This window comes from Oryctolagus cuniculus, chromosome 11 (genome assembly GCF_964237555.1).
Source record: "Oryctolagus cuniculus chromosome 11, mOryCun1.1, whole genome shotgun sequence".
Lineage (NCBI taxonomy): Eukaryota > Metazoa > Chordata > Mammalia > Lagomorpha > Leporidae > Oryctolagus > Oryctolagus cuniculus.
The window spans coordinates 84450693-84463469 of record NC_091442.1 but is presented as its reverse complement, the minus strand read 5'-3'; the positions used below and the strand labels follow the sequence as shown (position 1 = coordinate 84463469).

Here is a 12777-nt window from a genome sequence, read left to right as displayed (position 1 = left end):
TTTTTCACAAAGTTCTATTTTCAATTAGTTTTATACTCTTCAGATTAACCTTACACTAAGTAGTTAGTTCACTGAAAATTTGAAGAAAAAAAAGGAAAAAAAAAAGGCATTGTTCCGCAACAGTCAAGACAAGGGCTGTTCAAAATCATCACATCAGACAGTGTCAGTTTTGCTCCGATAGCTTACCTTTTAGGTACTCTATTGGTTACCACAGATCAGAGAGAATATATAGTTGTCTTTGAGAATGGCTTATTTCACTAAGTATAATGGTTTCCAGTTGCATCCAATTTGTTGCAAATAACCACTGTTTAGTATTCCATACCATAATTTCTTTATCCAGTAAACAGTTGATGCAATCTGAGGTGATTCCATATCTTAACTACTATAAATTGAGTTGCAATGAACATGGGAGTACAGATAATTCTTTCATATGCTGATTTCATTTCCTTCAGGTAAATTCACAGGAGTGGGATGGCTGGGTCATATTATATGTCTATATTCAGCTTTCTGAGGTATCTCCATACTGTCTTCCACAGTGGCTGCACCAGTTTACATTCCCACAAACAGTGGATTAGTGTACACTTTTCCCCAAATTGATGCCAGAATGTGTTGTTTTTTGATTTCTGTATGAGAGTCATTCTAACTAGGGTGAGGTGAAACCTCATTGTGGCTTTGATTTGCATTTCCCTGATGTCTAATGATTCGGAGTATTATTTCATGTTGGCATTTGAATTTTATCCTTTGAAAAATGCCTGTTCATGTCCTTTGCCCATTTCTAAACTGGATTGGTTGTTGTTGTTGAGTTTCTTGAGCTCTTTATAGATCACAGATATTAATCCTTTAATAGTTGCATAGATAACAAATACTTTCTCCCATTCTGTTTGCCTCTTCACTTCGTTGAGTGTTTCCTTTGCAGTGCAGAACCTTCTTAGCTTGATACAATCCCATTGCCTACTTTTGTTTTTTTACCCATGCTTCTGGGGTCTTTTCCAAGAATTCTTTGCCTACACCAATGTCTTGTAGAATTTCTCCAACATCTTCCTGTAGTAATTTGGTGGTATCAGGTCTTAGAGTTAGATCCTTGATCCATTCTGAGTTGTTTTCTGTATAAGGTATAAGGTAAGGATCTTGTTTCAAACCTCTGCATGTGTAGATCCAGTTTTCCCAACACTATTCGTTGAAGAGACTGTCCTTGTTCCAGGGATGGATTTTACTTGTTTGTCAAAGATTAGTTGGTTGTAGATGTGTGAATTAATTTCTGGGGTCTCTATTCTGTTCCATTGATCTACGTGTCTATTTTTGTGCAAGTACCAGGCTGTTTTGATTATAACTATCATGTAGTATGTCTTGAAATCTGGTATTATGGTGCCTTTGGCTTTGTTTTTGTTGTATAACATTGTTTTAGCTAATCAGGGTCTCTTATGTTTCCATGTTTATTTTAGCATAGTTTTTTCTAGATCTGAGAATACTGTCTTGGTATTTTGATTGGCATCGCATTGATGTAAATTGCTCTCAGGAGTATGGACATTTGGATGATAGTCTAGCAATTCATGAACATGGAAGATTTTTCCATTTTTTTTTTTGTTTGTGTCTTCTATTTATTTCTTTAGTGTTTTGCATTTTTATTGTAGAGATCTTTCACATCATTGGTTAAATTTATTTCAAGGTATTTTAATTGTTTTCTGTTTTTGTAGCTATTGTGAACAGTACTGTTTTTTATCCACTACACCACAGTGCCAGCCCCTGCACATTACTGTTCTTATGAGTTCTTTTTCAGCCTTGGCATTGTTTGTGTATACAAAGTGTATAGATTTCTGTGTGTTTTATATCATGCAACTTTACCAACCTCTCTTAGGAGTTTCAGTAGTCTCTTAGTAGTCTTTTGATTTCCGTATATATAGGATCGTGTCATCTGCACACAGGGATAATTTGGCTTCCTCTTTTTTAATTTGTATCCCTTTGATTTCTTTTTATTGCCTAATAGCTCTGGCTAAAAGTTCCAGGGCCATATTGAATAGCAGTGGTGAAAATGGTATCTTTGTCTGGTTCTGGGGTTACTAATAGAAATGCTTCTGACTTTTCCCCATTAAGTATGATACTGGCTGTGGGTTTGTCATATAGGTTCCTTCATTGTTTTAATGAATGTTCCTTCTATACCCAATTGACTTTTTTTTATTATGAAAGGATGTTTTATTTTATCAAATACTTTCTCTGCATCTGTTAAGATAATCATGTGGTTTTTTTCCTTCAATTTGTTAATATGACTTTATCACATTTGTTTATTTGCATATATTGAAAAATCCCTGCATGCTAGAGATAAATCCCACTTATTTCAGATGAATGATCTTTCTAAAGTGTTACTGGATTTTATTAGCTAGAATTTTGCTGTTTATTTTTGCTTCTATGTTCATCAGGGATATTGCATATGGTTCTCTTTCTATTTGTGGAATTATACTAAAATCGGAATGATACAGAGAAGATTAGCATGGACCCTGAGCAAGTGTGAATAAGCTTTTGGAAGTCTGCAGGTGTGGGGCCAGCATTGTGGATAGTGAGTGAATCTGCTGCTTGCACCACTGGCATGCCATAGGGGCTCCAGTTTGAGTCCTGGCTGCTCCACTTCTGTTTCAGCTGCTTACTAATGTGCCTGGCAAAGCACCAGAGGATGAGCTAAGTACTTTGGACCCTGCACTCATGCCGGAGACCTGAAAGAAGCACCTGTCACCTGGCTCTGGCCTGACCCAACCCCAACTGTTGTGGCCATTTGGGTAGTGAACCAGTGGATGGAGATCTCTCTGTCTCTCCCTCTTTCTCTCTCTGTAATTCTGCCTTTCAAATAAATCAAATAATTTAAAAAAGAAAAAAGGAAATCTGCAGATGTAGCTTGTAAGATATTGCAGCTAGTCATTTTTTCCCCTGACCAAGATAACTGTTTTTCACTTTATAAAATATTGGAGGATTTTTTGGCCACCATCATATTATTTTAGGTGATTATATTTTATTTTTGTCTTTTTGCTTATTTAAGTTGTTCTACAGTAGATGGGTGTTACTTTTTTCTTAGAGAAGATAAAATTTATATTCAGTTCTAATCCTAAAAAATCATTTTTTACTTTTCACTTGTATAGCAGAACCAATGTGGCCCATTATTTCATATTATGGGAAATATAATGCTGGGTTTATATCACATCTTTTGTTTGTTGAAGATAAAATAGTATAGCAAATTACCCTCAATGCATCCCCTAAACTTTAAATAACATTATTGTGAGATTGTATATCCTTTGCTCCAACCACAATAATTCTGAAAGTCAGAAATATATAATAATGATGTGAATTACCCAGACTATCTTACCATTGTAGCTCATTTTCTGCAAAATTATTCAAAAGTAATTATCCAAAATAAATTCAGAGCATCTCTTAGGGGGTTCGTACAGTTACAACTAATTGAATACAGAGTTAGTGATTGAACTCAATCTCTAGGGTCCTCCCCTTCCTGAAGGTTAGGAGGTCAGGTGACTACCACATGACTACAAGACCCAGTCCACTAATCCCACAGTTGTTTCTTTTGGTGTAACTCTCCAGAAACTACTTCATGGTTTATCAGAAGTTACTCAGAGTAAATTCTATTTATGTCCCAGCAGTCTCTGTGAATAATAAAGACATTCTAATAAATGAAATAATTCCAAGGTTTTAGAAACTACCTCCAAGGAACATGAGACAAAACTAAAATCTTTTTTTACAATAATTACATAGTTTCAAATGTATTATTGTAAGAATTCTATTTTAACAGAATTTAATGGTTTCCTAAAAACAAACTTAGAGCATTAAAACTCTTTTTACACCACACATACAGGTATACATACAGTATACATAGAGGTATAATAAATATACATATAGGTATATGAGAAGTATTATGTATGAGAGCCCTTCAAAACATTTGTGGAAAGTGGAATTATAAGCTTATGATGGTGCAAAATCTTTCAAAATCCCTTCATAGTGTTTCTATAACATATATTTTCCATGAAGCTTTTGAAGACTCCTTGTATTAAGTGCAACAGTTTCATTTCCCCATGTACCTTATGTTAATTGTCAAAAAGTAGAGAAAACAGGCCATTATAAATTATAGAATATTCCACATAATAAATATATTCCTCCCAGTGAATGTGGGTTGGAAATATCTAAACAATTTCTAAAGTTACTCCTCCTCCATCATGTCCTGAGCATTTCATAATGTAATCCTTATTACAAAAGACATTCTTTGCATGTTGCAAAGGATACATTGTACTTTTCATGAAACAAAACCCTTATGGCAAGGTCCATCATTCATTTGATGCTCTTGCCTACACCAGTGATTTGTTCTAACTCAGGAGGAAATCTGCCTGGAGTGGAATTAGTGGGATTTTGTATTTGATCTCCAGTGTGATACCCTCCTGAGGAATTTTCCAGGGTGGTTTTAAATAAATTGATTTTTTACCTATGAAATGACTTTCAAGCATAACTTTTCCAGCAGAGATGTGATTTCCATGTGACAAGTTAGAGTACATCAAATTGTGGCCTGCCGTTGGCAAGCAGGTTTTCAAAGGGTAGAGAATAGTTGCAGATTTATCCTAAAAGGAAGTGATTAGATGACAGATAAAGAGAATATTTGTTGCCATATCCATGACATTTTGAGGGAACACAGCTTGCAATTCTTTATAAGATATGAAAGCTGTTTCTAGGAATAGATTTTTTTTTCAAATTTTGGAACAACACAGTCTCAATGAAGTTAAGCAACATCCATTAGTTTAACACTGTGTTTAGGAGTCAGTCTATCATTTTATAATTAGGGTAAATGAGACGGTAGAAAGACATATGTAGTATTCATTAAAATATTTTTCTGTAGTCTATGGTAAATACCCACATAAGGGATATGTGCAGTTCATCATATTGATGTACTGTGGAGCCAATTTGCATACTTGGATAAGGATACCTTGGAGCAAAACGTCTTGGAACTGAATCACTTATGCCCCTAAGAATCTATACAGTTTGGAGCAAGTGTTTTCCTGAGCATCAACTCCTTCTTTGTAAGATGATGATTTTGGATCACATGGTCTTTACGTTCCCTTCAGGTTTAAAAAGCTATAGTTCTGTAAGTTTTCTCATTTCAAACACACTGCCTTTGACGTGCTGTCTGAATGATTAATAAGCGTTCAATGAAGATGAATGTTTTCTATTTACAATGTTAATAATATCATAATACAGTTAAAAAGAATTGTTTTTCTGTTATCTCCTTGTCTGTTTTACAAAATGAATGAGTAATGTTTTACATAATTCACATAGAAATTTTTAGAAGTCTTTTTTGTTTATTCCTATTAAAGACAAAGATTTATTAAAGTGTATTTTGTTGATTTTACAAATGTGAATGAAAACTGACATTAAACAGTTTTTTAAATTATTAATATAGAGAGTATACATTTCATATATTTCATAAGTACAATTCTAAGAGGATAACCATCTATACCTGCCTCCCCCTCTCCATCCCTCAAGCACCTCCTTCCTTCCTTTTTTTTTATTTTTGCAAAAATATATTTTCAACCTACTCTATAATCACAGACTTAATTTAAATGAGCCTTCTTCTTTGATACCATACTTCAATATGAATTTGTCTATTATAGCTTTATCTCTTTTTCTTTTTTACAATTATTGTATAATTTTTCCTCCTCAACAATTCAAGGAGTATTTCTTTCTTGTTTTTGTTCTTCAGGATCTACAATGATGCTTTCCACATGATACTAGTTTAATACCTATTCAGTGAGCAAATGAATAAATAGTGACTTATATGTTAACATCAATTTTAAAGAAAATATAAGTTATACAATGTATAAGGCAGATTAGCTATGAACCATTATTACTATTATTATTATTATTATTAGCTATTGAGTTCTATTCATTAGGAATTAGATTGCAGTTCATAAGAGTGAGTAAATGAAAGCCAAGTGGAACTAGTGTAGTTGGACTACTGTTTAATAAGTGTCATTATGGGTGCCAGTAGTGTGCTGGAGCAGAATAAGCCACTACTTAAAATGCCAGCATCCCATATGAGAGTATTGCTTCACGTTCTGGTTGCTCCACTTCTGATCCAGCTGCCTGCTAATGAACCTGGGAAGGCATCAGAAAGTGGCCCAAGTACTTGGACCCTGCCATCCATGTGTCTCTTCCACTATCTCTTTCAAATAAATAAATTAAAAAAAAAAAAAACTTCCAAAAAATGGGAGTTGTTACGAAAAGGAGAAATCAAAGGATGTAGAATACAAGCTGTAAATATTGCAGAGGTATTTGTTTTAAGTTGTTCAATATGTCAGTAGTGTGTAATGTTTGAAGGTTATGTTGAAGGATCCACTGGAGAAGCAGGGAGACAAGGGGATCCAGGATAAGTAGTGGAGTAAAGCATCAAAGAACACAGAAGAAAAATAAAAGTAACAACTTTATAGACAAGTTTATATTCTTGGAAAGGAACAGATGGTGGAGTTTTTTTTTTTTATTTTATTTTAAGGAAAGGTAATTTAAAAGGAAAATGAATGCATGTGTAGGAAACAGGGCCGTAGAAAGATATTCACTTCTAAATAAGGATGACTAAAAGTGGGGTCGTGATTTCTCTGTGTAGTTAATGTTCGTTTTCCATTGCCATTTATAATGCCTTGCAAGAATATCTCTTTTCGCTTAATGCTTTAAAGGGTTGTTCATACTGTCATGCTTTTCCTCAGTTGTATTTTCTCTATTTATCTGTATAATAAAAACAATATATCTTGGCAATATAAAGAATAGATGTTAGTAATGATTCTCCAAACTGTTTTCATTTCATATGCTATATTAATTATTTTTACTTAAATTATGATTTTATAATCAAAGAACATCTCGGCAACTTTCCTTTTGTTTAGAGTGGTTTAATTTCTTCTTGTAACATCACTTTTATTCATTCAATTTTTATATTACTTTCATAAATTTTTTTATAATTTTCTCTTTTTTTAAAAGATTTATTTTTTATTTATTTGAAAGACAGAGTTACAGAGAGAGGTAGAGACAGAGAAAGAGGTCTTCTATCTGATGGTTCACTCCCCAGATGGCCACAACAGCTGGAGCTGTGCCGATCCAACGCCAGGAGCCAGGAGCTTCTTCCAGGTCTCCCACGCGGGTGCAGGAGCCCAAGGACTTGGGCCATCCTCTCTTCCTATCCCAGGCCATAACAAAGAGCAGGATAGGAAGAGGAGCAGCCGGCACTAGAACCGGTACCCTTATGGGATGCTGGCGCTTCAGGCCAGGGCTTTAATCCGCTGCACCACAGCGCCAGCCCCCAAATTTTCCCTTTGTGTCACCCAAGTTCCATTTGTTTTTCTGTAGTTCTTGGAAATAGACAATCTGCTATAAAACTAGATCTGACAAACACATGCAGACCTATATTCTTATAGAGAGATAAAACTTTAAAATAAAAGAAGTATTGTCATTATTAACTTCTTAAATGATTTCTATCTTTGATGATATCTGTATTTCCTGACAGTAGAAAAAAACTGAATATATCAAAGTTAGATTAACGTCCAAACAGAATTTTCTTGGGTCCATTTTCATGAAAAGAACACTCTTGGTTTAGAGATAAGTAGATGAAGATAACAAGTTAGTCAAGGCAACCAAAACATACCAACTCTTAACTCTTAGCAAATAACCAATGTATTGGAAGAATTGATGGCAAGGTTTGTACTCAACTCAAAACACGAGCCAAGCAAGTGTCGTAAGCTTAATTCACAGTCAAAAGCATCCCGCAGCAGTCCTTAGAGCCTGTGGTGCCACAGATGCAGCAGCGTAGATCTCACTGGGACCATGCCGGGACAAGGAAGGCTGCCACTGCGCACTGGATGGTACTGGCTGCACTTTCTTGGTTCTGTCTGTGCGGCTTTTTATCGGATGTCTCAGATTATGTAGCTCAGAGAGAAACATCCAGGTGTATAAATTCTCGTAAAAGATCAGGTTAAGGATCTGGGTTTCACAGTGAGTTGCAGGTTACCTCCTTCCACCAAGGGTCACCATACACGCCTACCACTTCCTTCCTGAATCAGTTACACTGTTCAAGTGTTGACAGCTTTGTCTGTACCAATGAGATCTTTCTAGGGAGCTTCAGGAGAAATAGGAAGAGATAGATATTTGTACTTAAGACACATCAAGTTTGGGAGCAGTATTAGATTATGTTTTTTTTTATATTTCATAGATATGGCTTTAAGAACATAATGATACCTCCCACCCTTACCTACTTCCATCATTCCTACCCTTGTTCCTCCTTCCTGTCTTATGTTTCTTTTAATTTTTGCTATGACATACTTTTGATTTGTTTTATAATAACAAGCTTAACCTTCCACTAAATAAAGGATTCAACCACTGTTCCTCCTGAGTCTAGGCAAGGAATATAAACAATAATCAAACTTCAAATTGCTAATTTCACTCATGTACATTACATTTTTTGTATTCTATGCATTTGTTACCATAACTCAGGGAAAATATATGATATTTGTCTTTTTGGGGCTGGTTTATTTCACTTTCACTACGCTTTTTTTTTTAAAGGAGAAAACATATAACTTCAGAGAGATAAAAGAGAATAGAACCTAGATTAGCAGACAGGTGTAGAGATAAGAAGAGTTAGTCTGATGACACTCAAGTACTGACATTTCTTTTAAAAATATTTATTTATATATTTGAAGATCAGAGTTAGAGATGTAAGAGGCAGAGAGAGAGAGAGAGAGAGATATCTTCCATCTTCTGGTCCACTCCCTAGATGTCCACAATGGCTGGGACTGGGACAGGCCAAAGCCAGGAGCCAGGAGCTTCTTCCAGGTCTCCCATGTGGGTAGCAGGGGACCAAGCACTTAGACCATCTTCTGTGCTTTTCCCAGGCCATTAGCAGGGAGCTGTAAAGGAAGTGGAGCAGCGGGACTTGAACCAGTGTCCATATGGGTTGCTGGTGTCACAGACATCAGATTTAACTGCTGTAGCACAATGCCAACCCCTGACTTTTCTTTAATCTTGGGAACCAATTATATTACCCTCTTTTGTTTTAGAAGATGCCTATAAATATCTTCCCATAGAATACTGTCTTTTTCTTGAATTCCAAGTGTATTCTAATTTCTATCTCAAAGAGTCAATACAGATGTGAAATCATGTACCATCTTCGAAGACAATTAAAATATTGTAGGTGCTAAGTACAAATTCCACCTTTGATGAAGTACAAAATATTAAATGGGCAAAATTTTGACTTGACATTAACCAGAGCATGAACCAAATGATTGATGTTTGTAGCATGTTTCATAATAAACGGCTTTTGAAGAGGAAGTGGAGAAGCTCTGAATAGTGATGGCTATTAGATAGCAAACGGAAGGTGGTGGCTTGCATCTCTGACTAATTTCTCCAGAATCTTCTGCTCTAAATTTGAAAAGCTGATTTTGGAAATAGCCTTTGTTAATGCTCCTGAGACAGCGAAATTATTCATTAAATAAAGTCCAAACTTTAGTTCCTATGGGTGTAGCAGCCACTGCAGTACCTTTGGCCATGCTTCCACACACCCCTGGTTTCCTTCTGAACCGTAGTTCATTAAGTCATAGCTCTCTGGTACATATTCTCCTATCACAAGCAAACCTCCTATGAAAATGGCCAGGCTGGCGCCACGGCTCACTTGGCTAATCCTCCGCCTATGGTGCCAGTACCCCAGGTTCTAGTCCCAGTTGGGGCACCAGATTCCGTTCCGGTTGCTCCTCTTCCAGTCCAGCTCTCTGCTGTAGCCAGGGAGGGCAGTGGAGGATGGCCCAAGTGCTTGAGCCCTTCACGCGCATGGGAGACCAGGAGGAAGCACCTGACTCCTGGCTTCGGATCTGCACAGCACGCTGGCCACAGCAGCATTTGGGGGGTGAACCAATGGAAGGAAGACCTTTCTCTGTGTCTCTTTCTCTCACTGTCTAACTCTGCCTGTCAAAAAAAAAAAAAATGACCAACATATGGGTTAGTTATGTATGTGTGAAATCATTAATTACATAAAGCTATGATTTTTCATTGTTAAAAATAATAGTTTTTGTGGCAAATTGTATGTTATAGGGTATTTGTTAATTTGGCAACTCTTAGCATTTGGTATGATTTCACATTTTGGGGGGCGAATGTCTTTTGCAGCATTCCTTCATTTTTACGTGCAAGTTAGTATACCTGTAAATTGAACTTTTAAGAACTTTGAAAATTATCTATGCGAAGCCAGGCTGTCCCGTCTTACTCTTCAGTGAAGTAATTTCTAATGTTGCTAAAGGAGATTGTCCATTCTTTCTAACACAATTTATAGATGCTAGTGGCTGGCTTCTGAGGATGCTTTGCCATCATTTCTTGCTGCTCTCTGGTTGATGTTTTGATCAGTTAGTTCTCCTATTTGTGTGTTCTTCCTGTGTGTTTTGCTATCTCATCTACACCAGGATAACTCTGCTTAACTGTCAACATTCCTGATTCCACTTCTTTATTCATGAACCCAAGTGTTTTTTATCGAGTAGGTGTTAAGTATATGGTGAGGAAAAATAGAACAGTGCAGATATCTTAAAGCCTCCAGACTCAGGGAGACACAAATATTTCTAAAATGAGATAATGAATATAAATATAAAAGTGAGATCTGTAATGGAAAGGAATGGGTTCAGGAAAACCATAATTAAGAAATTTTATCCAGGTGCAAACTAGAAGTTGGCACTAGCTAATATAAAGGAAGAGCAGAGTATGGAATAATGGCTCAATGCAACCATTGCACAGGAAATTTTCTAATCTAACAACAGACCTGATTAAATATTTTTTCTTGAGACTACTATATTAAGCATATATCAATCTCAATTCTTACCTCATTAGTATATTATTCTATCTGCTCTACCTGATAGTAAATCTTTTGTAGCATGAACTATGTTTAATTAGTTATTCTATTACAATTACTTGCACATAGTGGACCTTCACAACTGTTTTAAATGCCTCAAACTAGTAAGACTACACTAGCTGCATTATCATAAGGGAAAAGTAGGACATAGGAAACAGCATATTCAACTCACACATTTTGCTCTTTGTCATTTCATATAATATGCACAGTCCATATCTGTCCTTCTATGTAAACCACAATAGAAAAAGATGTTGTTGGGGCTGGTCCTGTGGCACAGCAAACTAAAGCCATGGCCTGCAGTGCTGGCATCCCATATGGGCACCAATAGGTATGCACTTCCGATCCAGCTCCCTGTGAATGCAGCTGGGAAAGCAGCGGAGAATGGCCCAAGTCCTTGGATCCCAGAACCCTCATGGGAGACCTGGAGAATTTCCTGGCTGGCTCCTGGCTCCTGGCTTAAGTCTGGCTCAGTCCTAGTCATTGTGACCATTTGGGGAGTGAATCAGTGGATGGAAGATCTCTTTCTTTGTCTCTCCTTCTCTATCTCTGTGACTCTGCCTTTCAAATAAATAATTCAATCACACACACATATATATCTATATCTATATCTATATCTATATCTATATCTATATCTATATGCTGTTACCTTAAATCAATCATAGTGATAATTTTGGAATGCTATATTTTTAATGTGTTAAGTAAATCATTGAGTTAAACTGGCATATATATATATATACAATTAATTTCTTATTTAGGAAAAAGGCTCAATTATTTATAACTTTTACAGAAAGTTTTTTGTATAAAAGGTAATTTGTGGATGATCAGAAGTCTCCATATATTAAACTTAACAGCAGCTTTTAGATTTGTGTGTTTTGTTAAGTAAAGCTTGTACGAGAGTACTTCAAAAGTTATTGGGAAAATGGAATTCCAAATTAGTTTACTTTGGTACCAAAATATATTGAAATACCATAGCTTTTTGATTCTATGCATTTTAAATGAATGTTTGAAAGACCCCTCATGTTTCCCAGGTACACGGTCCCACTGTGAGTACAGTAGAATCTGAGGTGCTGGCCTTAGCCATGGGACAGGTCTAGGTGATCCCAAATACGGCCTCTGTCTTTTGACCCAAGAGCATTCTTCTAAATCTCCAGTAACATGATGTTGAAAATGGTACAAAGAGATACTCGTGTTTCTGATAATATTTTAAACTTATTTTCCATAATATCTGTTGTTTCTGTACCATTTCAAATGTATTTTTCCTCACTTGCATTCTGGTCTCTGATACCTCTGTTAGCCTGGAGTACAGAGAGGGATCTGTGAAAGGCAGCTGAACTATAGGAGTAAGAGAGAAAGAAGGCAGGTGGGAGAGAATGGGAGAGGGAAGAAGGGAATATCATCATGTTCTTAGAATTGTGCCTATGAACCACATTGAATCTGTTAAAAACTAATTAAAATTAAAATAAAAAGATCATTAAAAAGGGGGCTCACAACTCTTCAGTGTGTATTAGTGCCAAGTATAATAGTGCATGTTATATGTCCATGAAGGGGCCACATGGGTCAGCCTGAAGATTAGCATTGGAATTTGTTATTCAGGCCTGGTGAGTTGAATGAAATTGGATGCTAATGTATTTCAGCAGATGCATGTCAGCATCATTCTGTGGGGGACAAATGAGCCAGAAGATTGCAAAACAAACAAATACTACACTAAACATCAAGCAGAAGGTCCTAGGTTAGAAAAATAAATAATATGTAAAATAACAATAAATATTTTTAACTGAGCAGTTTTAAAAAGTTTATAACCTCTCAGAGAATATGAAGATATTTTTAGATTGATGTTTTTGTGGTTCCCTTGCTACTACAGCAGTTAAACT

The 12777-nt window shown here is 36.0% G+C and overlaps 1 protein-coding gene and 1 pseudogene across 18 annotated transcripts in view; both read left to right on the top strand.

Annotated features, from left to right (window-relative positions):
• Positions 1 to 12777, top strand: part of PPFIA2 (PTPRF interacting protein alpha 2) — a 540970-nt gene that overhangs the window by 208237 nt on the left and 319956 nt on the right. The window lies entirely within an intron of this gene.
• Positions 2436 to 2534, top strand: LOC127491201 (U6 spliceosomal RNA; annotated as a pseudogene).